The sequence below is a fragment of the Pinus tabuliformis genome, chromosome 2_1, assembly GCF_031772625.1.
Source record: "Pinus tabuliformis cultivar Carrire ecotype Pingquan chromosome 2_1, CPIR1, whole genome shotgun sequence".
Classification (NCBI taxonomy): Eukaryota; Viridiplantae; Streptophyta; class Pinopsida; order Pinales; family Pinaceae; genus Pinus; species Pinus tabuliformis.
Window position 1 is genome coordinate 757,594,511 of NC_142299.1, and position 13,136 is coordinate 757,607,646.

General features: G+C 38.3%; 1 pseudogene; it reads left to right on the plus strand.

Annotated features, from left to right (window-relative positions):
- Nucleotides 1–10,663: 10,663 nt before the first annotated feature.
- Nucleotides 10,664–13,136, plus strand: part of LOC149202781 (helicase-like transcription factor CHR28 pseudogene) — a 37,157-nt pseudogene continuing 34,684 nt past the window's right edge.

Consider the following 13,136-nt stretch of genomic DNA (forward strand, 5'->3'; position numbering starts at 1 on the left):
CCAGGTAATAACTGTTGGCATTATGACTAAAGTGTTGTCCTTGATGGCAACCCATTCAGGTGACAGGTCACTGTTCTTCAAGTCAGCAGCAGAAGTTAATGATCAACTATCAAATATTGAAGGAAATAAGGAGGATGCAGGTATACCTTACAGAAAGTGTGTACCCGCAGGTACACCATGCAAAAGCCGCGTCCAGAGACGCAGGCCAGTCGTTCAGGAGGTGCGTCCACCCAGTGCACACATTTTAAGGCAGAGAAAAGCACACGTGGGGGTTTCTTGTGTTTTACTCTTGGTATCTAGCCGACGGTATTGTGTTATTGTGGTGTCGGCTTGTGGTATTGTTCCATGATTTGAGGAGGAGCTTCCCTATATAAAGCAAAGGAGATCATTTGGTTTATGCATGTCTTTGGTTGAATATCTTATTGGGTGAGATCTGGTCTAGATCTAAAAGGCGAATCTACTTAAGGACTGAGATCCCTTTGGCGCAAGATCAGAACTGTAGATCTGACTGTTTGGGTTACATTTGAAGTCTTGAAATCATTCATACCCGAAGGGACACAGGTACAGTGAAAGGAAAGCGCGCCGGGACGCAGTGCAGAATCTGGAGATCTGCATGGGGACGTAGGGCAGACGAAGTTCAGGTGCGTCTGGGACGCAGTTCAGTGACTGGAGATCTGCGTGGGGACGCAGAGTGATCAAGGTTCAGGTGCGTCTCTGAAGCAAAAGGACGCGGCGCGATAGTGTTTTTGGGTGCGTCCCTGTAGCAGAAGGACGCGGCGCGATAGTGTTTCTGGATGCGTCCCTGAAGCAACAAAACGCAGAGCAGTTAAAGGAACAGTGCGTGGGCACGCAGCGCAGTAGAAGGATATCTGCGTGTGGACGCAGGGGAGCAGAAGGTTAACTGCGTCTGGTCGCAGGCCACAGAAGGAAAAACTGCGTCTCTGTCTTAAGATATTCTGTTGATTGAATTTCTCTGTTGATAAGGTGTTCTGGGTTACTTCTGTTATTGCTGATCTGATATCTGTAGTGGACTGTTACTGTTATGTACTTGTTGATCGTCTGATGCTTTATGAAAAGAAGTAGGGGGTTGTAGCTCCTTTCCAGGAGTAGACTGGAAAACGAGAGAGAGAGAGAGAGTTGTAGCTCTCTGCAGGTTGCAGCCTGCGTACTGGTAAAGGACTGCACCAGTACAAAATCATTGTAAAAGAAGTTTCTAATTTGAAAGAAGATAGAGACATATTGCAGCAGGTGGTTTTCACCCACATTGGGTTTCCACCTTACATCTTGTGTTCTTTGGTGTGACTATCTGTTTTTCTTTGTTCATGCTCATTATTTTATGGTACTGACATGCAAAAATAATTCAAAGATCAAATAAGGAAGATTTATTAAATTGTTAGATAATACTGATTCACCCCCCCTCTCAGTATTATTTCCAACAATTGGTATCAGAGCAGGTCCTTCAGAGAAGCTTGATCGCTTGAAGGTAGATCGTTCATCATGGGCAACTACGAGAGAGAAGCATCAATCAGGCCACCGGTTTTTGATGGGACAAACTTCAATTATTGGAAGGTAAGAGTTACTGCATATCTTCAATCTCTTGGTACAGAAGTTTGGGACATTGTAGAAACAGGCTATGCTTTTCCTTCAGCTACTCCTACAGATCCAGCTGAGAAAAAGAAGTATGAAACAAATGCAAAAGCAGTCAGTACTCTATTAGGAAGTATATCCCAAACGGAATTCATGAAGGTAATGCACTTCAAATCAGCAAAAGAGATATGGGACAAAATGGTCACAAGCTATGAAGGAGATGAACAGGTAAAGCGAGCTAAACTTCAAACTCTCAGGATTCAGTATGAGACTCTCAAGATGTATAATGATGAAAGTGTGGCTAATTATTTTCTTCGGGTAGATGAGATTGTTAATTTTATGAAAAAATTGGGTGAAGAAATAAAAGAGGCTATAGTAGTTGAAAAGATTCTAAGATCATTATCCCCCAAGTTTGAATCTAAAGTATCTGCAATAGAAGAAAAGGAAAATCTCCGGATTCTCACTATGTCTCAACTACATGGAATTCTAATTGCTTATGAAATGAGAAAGGGAGGTCCATCAGACAGAAGGGAAGCTGCTTTCAAGGCATCAGGCAAAGAAGATTACTATGAAGCAAGCCATGTTCAAGAAGAAGAGGAAGAAGAATCAAATTTTGTTAGAAATCTTCAAAGGGGTTCTGGAAGGTTCAGAGGTAAGCTACCTTTCAAATGCTTTGCTTGTGGAAGAGTAGGTCATTATGCTACAAAATGTCCTTATAAGGATAAAGGAAAGGAACCTGCTAGATGGAACAAGAAACAAAGTGCAAATAAGAAAAGCTACTACACCCATGAAGATAGTGATGGTCTATCAAACAGTGATGAAGATGAACGAGGTAATGAATATAAGTTATTAATGGCATTTGAAGATGATGATTATATGGATGCTATAGATGTGGATAACCTTTATGATGAAATCACTAGACTCAAGAGATGTATAGAAGAAAAGAATATGATCATTGATACTCTACAATTTCAAATTGATGAAAAGGAAAAACATCTTGAAAAACTAGAAGGAGAAATTGTTGGTCTTAGAAAAGAGATTGAGAAAACAAAAGCTATTAATCTTAAGTTTGTCAAAGGATCTGAAACTTTGGATAAGATTATCAATGTGCAGCGGTCTCCTCTAAACAAGACAGGTCTGGGCTACAATGGAGAAACCTCTCAAGCATCCACCTCAAAGAGTTATCTTGATGTAGCAAGAAGAGATGATCAAAAGAACAATGAAGATCATCAGGTAAAGCAGGGACGAATTACAAACAGAAACTATCAAGGGCAATCCATCTTAAGGGTGAACCAGCCACAGGTAAAATCTTCTCAATTTGGTCCAAGAATAGATGAAAATAGAAATTACAATCAGTTGGCTGGTAGATTCGATAACCGCAGAAGTTTCTTCAATGGACAATGCTTTTCTTGTCATAACTTTGGTCACAAAGCAGCTCAATGTGTTGCATATAAAACAATCATGACTAGGGAAGCTCAAAAACAAAGAAGTATGACAGGGATTACAAAAAGGACCTATAACAACTTTTCGGTTCTTGAAAATGAAGTCGAATGTTCTATTTGCAATAACTTTGGTCATGAAGAATCTGAATGCAGGAGCAGGTTTCAGCAGAAAAAGGAGCAAGCCTCAAGCACCAAAACATGGAGAATAAAGGAACCTCAAACAGAAAGATGTGGAATAGCATTTTATGCAGAGGGACAGGAAAATCTATGGTACATTGACAGTGGATGTTCGAAGCATATGACAGGTGATAAAGAAAAACTTGAATCTTATTCTGCTCTAGAAAAGGGAAAGAAAGTCTCTTTTGGAAATGATACTCCTGCAACTATAAAAGGAAAAGGCATTGCTCAGTTAAAAGAAAAGGTCAAAGCTGGAAATGTTTTGTATGTTGATGGATTGAAGCATAATCTTCTAAGTGTCAGTCAGATGTGTGATCAAAGAACCGAGGTTATTTTCAGATCGAATGGATGTCTTGTTCGTGATCTTGATACAGGTAAAACAGTACTCAAAGGCAAAAGAACTCCAAATAATCTATACATATTTGAAGAAGGACAACAACAATGCTATCTGAGCAAGGATGAAGAGCACTGGTTATGGCATCGAAGGTTGGGACATCTAAGCTTCTCACAAATAAGGAAAGCATGCAAATATCAGGCAGTTCGCGATCTTCCAGATATCAAAATTCCTGACAACACCATATGCAGATCATGTCAGTTTGGAAAACAAACCAGAACTAACTTTCCAGAGAAAGAAGTATCAGCTAGCATGCCTCTTGAGCTAGTACATACAGATACATGTGGTCCATTCAGGAAAAGAACACCTAGAGGAGAGGAATACTTGATATTATTTATTGACGATTTCTCCAGGTTTTTCTGGTTAGGAATTATGAAGCACAAAGATGAAGCATTCGAAAAATTCAAATCCTTCAAAGCCTTGGTTGAAAATGAATCAGGTCACAAAATTAAGTGCCTCAGATCCGACAGAGGTGGGGAATTTACTTCAAATGAATTTTTCGATTTCTGTGATGAACATGGGATAAGGAGAGAATTCTCTACAGCTAGAACTCCTCAGCAAAATGGAGTTGTTGAAAGAATGAACAGAACAATCCAACAAATGGCTCGTGCTATGCTTGATGAATCAGGAACTCCCGCAACTTTCTGGGGTGAAGCTGCACATGCTGCGGTTGTTATTCTCAACAAAACAAATGTCCGGGTGAACAGCACTCAAACTCCTCATGAGCTTTGGAGTGGCAGGACTCCTTTGGTAAAGCACTTCAAAATCTTTGGGAGCAAATGCTATATCAAGAATACTGATGAGCAGCTTGGCAAACTTGAACCTAGGGCAGATGAAGGCATTCTTCTTGGTTACTCTCCATATAGCAAAGCATACAAGTGCTACAATAAAAGACTTGGCAGAATTGTTGACAGCATTGATGTAGTGGTTGATGAGAAGGGATACATTCCTAGGCAAGTCCATCATGAAGACATCGAAGAAGATGAAGGCTACCCTCAAAGACAGAATGATGAAGAAGAAGAACCTCAAGAAGAGCCAGAGGAGCAAACAAGAATAGAAGAAAAGACTCCATCCAGATATGTTCAGAAGAATCATCCAGAATCTCAGATTGTGGGGCAGAAAGAAGCAGGTGTACAAACAAGAAGAACAGTTGCAGAAGCCTCAAGCTATTTGGCATTACTCTCCTCTACTGAACCACAAAATGTGAAAGAAGCATGCAAAGATGAATGTTGGGTGAAAGCAATGGATGAAGAACTTGAGCAAATCGAAAAGAACAACACTTGGGAGCTGGTTCCTAGACCAAAGGATAAGAATGTTATCGGAACAAAATGGGCCTTCAAAAATAAATTGAATGAAAATGGAGAAGTAATTAGAAACAAAGCCAGACTTGTTTGTAAAGGGTATGCACAGCAAGAAGGAATAGACTTTGAAGAAACTTTTTCTCCTGTTGCAAGACTTGAGGCCATCCGAATGTTCCTTGCTCTCTCAAGTTTTCAAAACTTCAAATTATTTCAAATGGACGTGAAATCAGCCTTTCTGAATGGAGACTTGGAAGAAGAAGTGTACATTGAACAGCCAGATGGGTTCATTCTTGGAAATGATCCAAATCTTGTATGCAGATTGAAAAAGGCTCTCTATGGTATCAAACAAGCTCCAAGGGCTTGGTACTACCGGTTGGACAAATATCTTCATCAAGAAGGTTTTTCAAAAGGTTCAGCAGATAGCAATCTGTATATAAAAGTTGAAAATGACAAATTGCTAATACTTGTTGTGTATGTAGATGACATTATTTTTGGCAGCAATGAAGAAGCTATGAGTCAAAGCTTTGCCTCGGTCATGCAGAAAGAATTTGAAATGTCCTTGCTAGGAGAACTGACATATTTCCTTGGTTTGCAAATCCAACAAAAGGAAGAAGGAATCTTTTTATCTCAAACCAAGTATCTCAAACAGATTTTGAAGAAATACGGCATGGAAGATGCAAAACCAATATGTACACCCATGATCACAGGATGTAGTCTTAGTGCAAATGATGGATCTGCAGCAGTACATCAACCAACCTACAGATCTATGATTGGAAGTTTACTATATTTGACAGGTACCCGACTGGACATCATGCATGCAGTTGGAATAGTTGGAAGATTTCAGGCAAATCCGAAGGAGACTCATCTTCAGGCAGTGAAGAGAATTTTCAAATATCTTCAAGGGACTCAAAATTATGGCTTATGGTATCCTAGAGATACAGATCGTACGCTTCATGCTTATACAAATGCAGATTGGGCCGGAAGCGTGGATGACAGGAAAAGCACAAGTGGTGGTGCGTTCTTTATGGGTTCCAGACTGGTATCTTGGTTCAGCAAGAAACAGAGTTCAATTGCCTTGTCTACAGCTGAAGCGGAATATGTTGCTGCTGCATCTTGTTGCACCCAACTTCTTTGGATGATGCAGACTTTGCAGGATTTTCAAATCCCTTGTACACCACCTATCCCCATCTTATGTGATAACACAAGTGCAATCAGCATCTCAAAGAATCCGGTTATGCATTCAAAAACCAAGCACATACCAATCAAGTATCATTTTCTCCGGGAACAAGTGCTTGAACAGAAGGTCAAGTTGGAGTATGTTCCTTCTAAGGAACAAGTTGCTGATATTCTCACCAAACCATTGCCCAGGGACACCTTTGAGTACCTCAGGAAAAAGCTGGGGGTTGTTGATGCATCATCTTGTTGTTGAATCTTTTCTGATTGATGGTACAGGTTCAGGGGGAGCATATAATGCATTGTCGGCATTATGGAGGATGGTCAGAAGGAGGTCTTGGAAATAGCTGCAATATGTCTCTATCTCTTTCATGGTGGATTATGGTTCTTTGTTGCAGATCTGGTTCATATTCAGGGGGAGCATGTTCTTAGGGGGAGCATACCCCTTTTGCCCTTGATGTCAAAGGGGGAGAATGAAGCTGAAGTTTGTGAGGTTGCCATCAAGTCCAAAGGGGGAGATTGTTGGCATTATGACTAAAGTGTTGTCCTTGATGGCAACCCATTCAGGTGACAGGTCACTGTTCTTCAAGTCAGCAACAGAAGTTGATGATCAGCTATCAAATATTGAAGGAAATAAGGAGGACGCAGGTATACCTTACAGAAAGTGCGTACCCGCAGGTACACCATGCAGAAGATGCGTCCAGAGACGCAGGCCAGCCGTTCAGGAGGTGCGTCCACCCAGTGCACACATTTTAAGGCAGAGAAAAGCACACGTGGGGGTTTCTTGTGTTTTACTCTTGGTATCTAGCCGACGGTATTGTGTTATTGTGGTGTCGGCTCGTGGTATTGTTCCATGATTTGAGGAGGAGCTTGCCTATATAAAGCAAAGGAGATCATTTGGTTTATGCATGTCTTTGGTTGAATATCTTATTGGGTGAGATCTGGTCTAGATCTAAAAGGCGAATCTACTGAAGGACTGAGATCCCTTTGGCGCAAGATCAAATCTGTAGATCTGACTGTTTGGGTTACACTTAAAGTCTTGAAATCATTCATACCCGAAGGGATGCAGGTACAGTGAAAGGAAAGCGCGTCGGGACGTAGTGCAGAATCTGGAGATCTGCGTGGGGACGCAGGGCAGAAGAAGTTCAGGTGCGTCTGGGACGCAGTTCAGTGACTGGAGATCTGCGTGGGGACACAGAGCGCTCAAGGTTCAGGTGCGTCTCTGAAGCAAAAGGACGCGGCGCGATAGTGTTTTTGGGTGCGTCCCTGTAGCAGAAGGACGCGGCGCGATAGTGTTTCTGGATGCGTCCCTGAAGCAACAGAACGCAGAGCAGTTAAAGGAACAGTGCGTTGGCACGCAGCGCAGCAGAAGGATATCTGCGTGTGGACGCAGGGGAGCAGAAGGTTAACTGCGTCTGGTCGTAGGCCACAGAAGGAGAAACTGCGTCTCTGTCTTAAGATATTCTGTTGATTGAATTTCTCTGTTGATAAGGTGTTCTGGGTTACTTCTGTTATTGCTGATCTGATATCTGTAGTGGACTGTAACTGTTATGTACTTGTTGATCATCTGATGCTTTATGAAAATAAGTAGGGGGTTGTAGCTCCTTTCCAGGAGTAGACTGGAAAACGAGAGAGAGAGAGAGTTGTAGCTCTCTGCAGGTTGCAGCCTGCGTACTGGTAAAGGACTGCACCAGTACAAAATCATTGTAAAAGAAGTTTCTAATTTGAAAGAAGATAGAGACATATTGCAGAAGGTGGTTTTCACCCACATTGGGTTTCCACCTTACATCTTGTGTTCTTTGGTGTGACTATCTGTTTTTCTTTGTTCATGCTCATTATTTTATGGTACTGACATGCAAAAACAATTCAAAGATCAAATAAGGAAGATTTATTAAATTGCTAGATAATACTGATTCACCCCCCCCTCTCAGTATTATTTCCAACAATAACACTATCGAGTATGCAATATTCCCATCTCAATATTCAAATGATATATATTGGAAAGGTGTAGAATCTCTTTTGTACAATACAAAAAAGAAATAATCTAGGAAATATTATGGAGTTATAAAATAAAATCAAAACAACCTAGTTTTAATACCATTAACACATCAATTACAAATTGCTTCACCTCATTGATGATTTGGGTTAGAAGATTATTCTGGTTGGGTTATTATATTTTTCTTTGGATCCAAAAATGAAATTTAAAATTTAAAATTTAGTCCTAAGAATTTTTGGCTCCAATGTTTAAATTTGAAATTGAATTTTTTTTAAAGGTTGCCTCCAAGGTGATTAGGCCATGTAATCTCCTCCTAGAAGCCTACATGACCACTATCAAAAGAAACTTGTCTGCTCTCCAAAGGAAAGAATTGATAAGAAGGTTTTTTTCCCTTAATTTCTGAAGCCTAGGGCAAAGCACAAAATAGAAGATAGATGCCAAACTTGTTGTGATTTTAGATTTCATTTTTATGTTTCTTTGTGTATGGAGATTAGCTACAGAACAAGATGAATTCATGCTAATTCTAACGTAAATTTCTATGTTTTTATGAGGCTTACATCTGTGTCATCCAAGACAACCTCAGAGGTTGAATTTTGACCCTATCTCAAGATAATATGAGGTCTATTACACATTGTTCCAAGGTCTACTACATGCATATTTCAGGACTGACTAAGGATTCATTTTTACATTCTTTAGAACTATTCACTTAAGCATTGTGGCTATTTAAGTCTCAGACCTAAGGGTTATTTTTTGGATTATTTGAGACATAAGACCAACCTTTATATGGGATTATTTCAACCCTAGAATATGAGGGTATTCATATCACCTAAGGCATAAACATCGATTGGTTTTGTGGCTAACCTCATCTACATTATTCTCTAGAGTATTTTTTCCTATTTGAAAGGCTAACTATTGACCTCTATGGAATTTTTCTAAGGTTTCCCATACTTTTTCCTGAGGCACATCTCCATCCTTCTATGGAAGATCATTGTGACATAAATTTAGGCTTTTGATCTCATAATATTCCTACATCCTTGAGACTAAGCATCACTTAAACCAATACCAAAGTAAGACTCTCTCAAGTGTCATTTCAATATCTGATAGAGTATTATTTCATTGCAAAGTTTTATGATTGTTCTGAAGGATTATTCACACAAGATTATTCTGAAATATTATGGGTGATATAGGACATCTAATGGACTTAGATATGGAATTCAATGATTTTTTTCAAATCATGGAAAAGCCCCTAGCTTCGCCTATCCAAGCTAAAGCTTTGCAAGAAGATATTAAGAAGGAAAAATAGCTAAACCTTGGCACACCTTCAATGGGTTTAGACTCATCCAAATTCCATATCAATTATGAGCCCTATATACATAGAGAATTGTGTCCAAGGGACTGATCATATTATTCTATTTGATATACCAGATATCTTCCTATGAAAGAGCCTAAATCCAAATTCATGTGAGAGCTTACAATCAGAACAACTATGCAAAACTACCCTAAGTTCATCATCATATATTTTTCAAAAGTTGGAAAGTGTGTCATACCTTGATGAATTGGGAACTATGTATCATGTTGACTCTCAAAGGCCCTAATAAAGAGATGTCTTTGTTTCGACATCAAACTGGATGCTCCCAACAAACATGAAAAATAATACTATCACACATATTTCCATTGTGAATTCATTAGATGCTAAGAGGAATCGTAAAAGGTATGGTTTTATTGGTGATGATATTCCTATGGTAAATAAAAAAATTAAGTGCAAACAATGTCAAGGAAACTATTTCAGGATGGATTTTCCAAGTTTTAGTGGCAAGGGAGCTAGTAGACCTCACTCCAATAGAAAAACGTGATGAAGATGTTGAAATCACCATTAACCAGTTTGGACACATTTCTAAACTAGATAGTGTGAATGTTGATGCTAATAGAAAACCTCCTATCTGGGGTAAACCATCAAATAAAAACTCTAAAGAAAGGTTCATGGAAGATACCATAGAAAAGCTCTAACCTTTCAAATTAGAATTCTCAAAAAAAGTGCACCAATGCTGATGAAAGAAGACTAGTTGGGTTGTGATTATAGGGATCATTTGGAACTGCATTGGGAGGAAAATTTACGGAAAGGAAGAAAAATACAGGGAATCCTTACCAACATTTAGAATTTAGTGTTGAGCAAAAACCACAAGTCATGGAGGAGTGGATAGATAGAAGTTTTGAATAGAAGCTACAATCTAGGGAGGAGTGGATGTGTGGGAGTATTGAACACAATCCATAAATTAAGGAGGAGCGGAACAATGGGAGTTTTGAATAGAAACCACAAATCAGGGAGTGGAGTAGTGGGATCTTTCATTTTACCTGGAAATCTAGTTCAGTAAATCTTGATGAGGAAGTGATTGAGAAAACTAACCTAAATGATATTACATGCTGGAATGGTGATTTAGATACAGAAGACAAGCCTAATTACAACAATACATGGAGGCACTTTCTTTCTATTATAGGTTGTGCAATATCCTTAAATGTATTTGGTCCACATGTGTCATCCTAGCCAAAGGATTATGAAGCAGTGACATTCAGAGTAGTATCATAGTACCAAGATATGCAAATAGTGGAAGCTACCCCTAATGATGGTATTTTTTCAGTACCTTTGCTAAAGCATTAGAGGATTGCATTGGATTGGATGTTTCTAAAATGGGAAACCAATATGCACTGTGCTGGTGGTATTCTTGCAGATGATCAGGAGCTTGGGAAGATTGTCTCAATGATTTCTTTAATTTTGAAGGAGAGGCATCCTAATAGATCTCTTCAAGAAGATTCAAATCAAGTAAAGGTTGAAACATCTATTGTAAATATAGATAAAGAAGATGTAGTATCAACATTTTTGCAAAGAAATACATCAAATAATGATGCAAATGATATTGCTTTGGAGGAATACATTAAGGGGAAAGAAAACACATTTTCTATAAAGAAAGGCCAACCATCTGTTATCCCTTTGGCTGTGTGTCCAAAAAGTGTTCTTAAGCAATGGGAATAGGAAATATATGACAAGGTTACCACAAAAACCAATTTTTTTTTCCTGGTCTATCATGGAAGCAACAGGACAAAGGACCATGATGAGATGGAAAAGCATGAAATTGTTCTGACTACTTATTCCATCATAAGTATGGAGGTTCCGTAACAAGATCTTGGAGATGATTATGAAGAAGTTGAAATAAATCCTAATTATTTTAGTCTAGTTGACTCATTTATTCTTAAAAAGAAAAAGAAGATGTTAGAGACTATTAGGAAGACAAAGAGTAGAAAGGGAGAAAATGGCTCCTCAAGTGATTATATTCCTCCCCCTCTTGCAAGAGTGGGTTTATTTAGGGTGGTTCTAGATGAAGCTTAGAGTATTAAGAATCATAAGAACCAAATTGCTAGAGTATGTTGGGGTTTATGGGCTAAACGATGGTGGTGTCTCTCTGGGACACCAATCCAGAATTCTATTGATGATATTTTCATCTAATTTAGGTTTCTTAAATATGATCCATATGTTTTTTATAAGTCTTTCACTTCCTAAATAAAGTTGTTGATTTCCATAAATCCAATTTCAGGATACCAGAAGCTCCAAGTTGTCTTGGAGACATTAATTCTCTTATGCACAAAAGGTACTACCATCGATGGAGAACCCATTATCACATTACCTTCTAAAATAGTTACCTTGCAAAAGGTTGAGTTCTCTGTGGAAGTGTTATGCTCCTATACCAAGGTGTCATATATCATGATTGGCATGGTTTAGCTCTGAAATATGTACATACCTTTTCTTTCTGCAAATGTTTTCCATATTTGTAAAAAAACAAAAATTTAAAAATGTAAAGAGGGTATGCCCTAAAAGAAAAATCAAAGGGTAAAAAGAATGAAAAGGTCAGAAAAAGTGAAAGAAAATGAACCCCGGGAAAAAAATGAAAAGACCATGAAAGTGTGCAAGTCCAAATGTCACTGCTTTAATTTTGTGTAATAAAGGTTGCGTGTAGCTTGTCACCTATGCCACAATCCCTAGTAGCCAAATAGTTTAAACTTGGTTATTCCATGTTTTCAATTTCATGTTTATAGAAATAGAGAATAAAATATGACCAAACTGTTTAATCTTGGCAGATAAGTAGATAGGTAGAGTGAATTAAAGGAGCTCAACAGTTTAATCTGAGCCCTTGGATGTAATAAGTGTAGATTTAGATAGATTGCTATATGTAAAAGAAAAAGGTGTGATAAGGGTTTGCCAATTTAAGTGCACCCTAATAAAGAAGTAAAAATGCTAGGTTAATTAGGTAGGGTAAGTAGATGATTGATTGCAGAATAAATGTGTGATGAATGGTTAGGTTTAATGCTCAAATCTCTTGCTTTCATCACTTGGGACAAAGCATGGATCACAATGAAGATAGCATATCAAGAATTCAAAGTCAAATTAATTAACTTCCTCACTCTTTTTCCCCTAATTTTTACTAATTTCCCCTAAGTACTAATGGCACATATAACAAGTTAGAGGGGCTCAGAGCATTTCTCGGACTTTTGTAGGGACCAGACCCTGGGCCCAACAATTTAAAATGCCTCAATTACTTATGCCCCTTCATCAATATTTCCCCTTAATAAATTCATTCATTCCCTTTATAAAGCTTTTCTTAAAGTAAAATCCTATTTTACTTAGGGAAATTAAAACATTTTATCTCAAAACCATCATATTCTACTAGCCTAAGTCATGAATTTTGTATGATAAAATGCTTTCGAAAACGTTTTAACTTAGCGCATATTCATATCCTACTAATTCATATTAACCATTAACTTGTATTATTATTTAACTCCCAAAAAATCACCCATTACCCATATTATTATTAAAATCCCAATAAATATATATCTCGCCTTGCGGTTGCAAAATAACCTTAATCACTTTGATAAATGGGATTAATTAGTCAACCCATGACTAATTAAGAACCCCAACCTCTGCCACACTAAAATAAAGGATTAATTAATCATCGGGATTAGTTAATAGCTTTTTGACCAATCACATCGCCCCCGATGTAATTAAAATCTTTTTATTA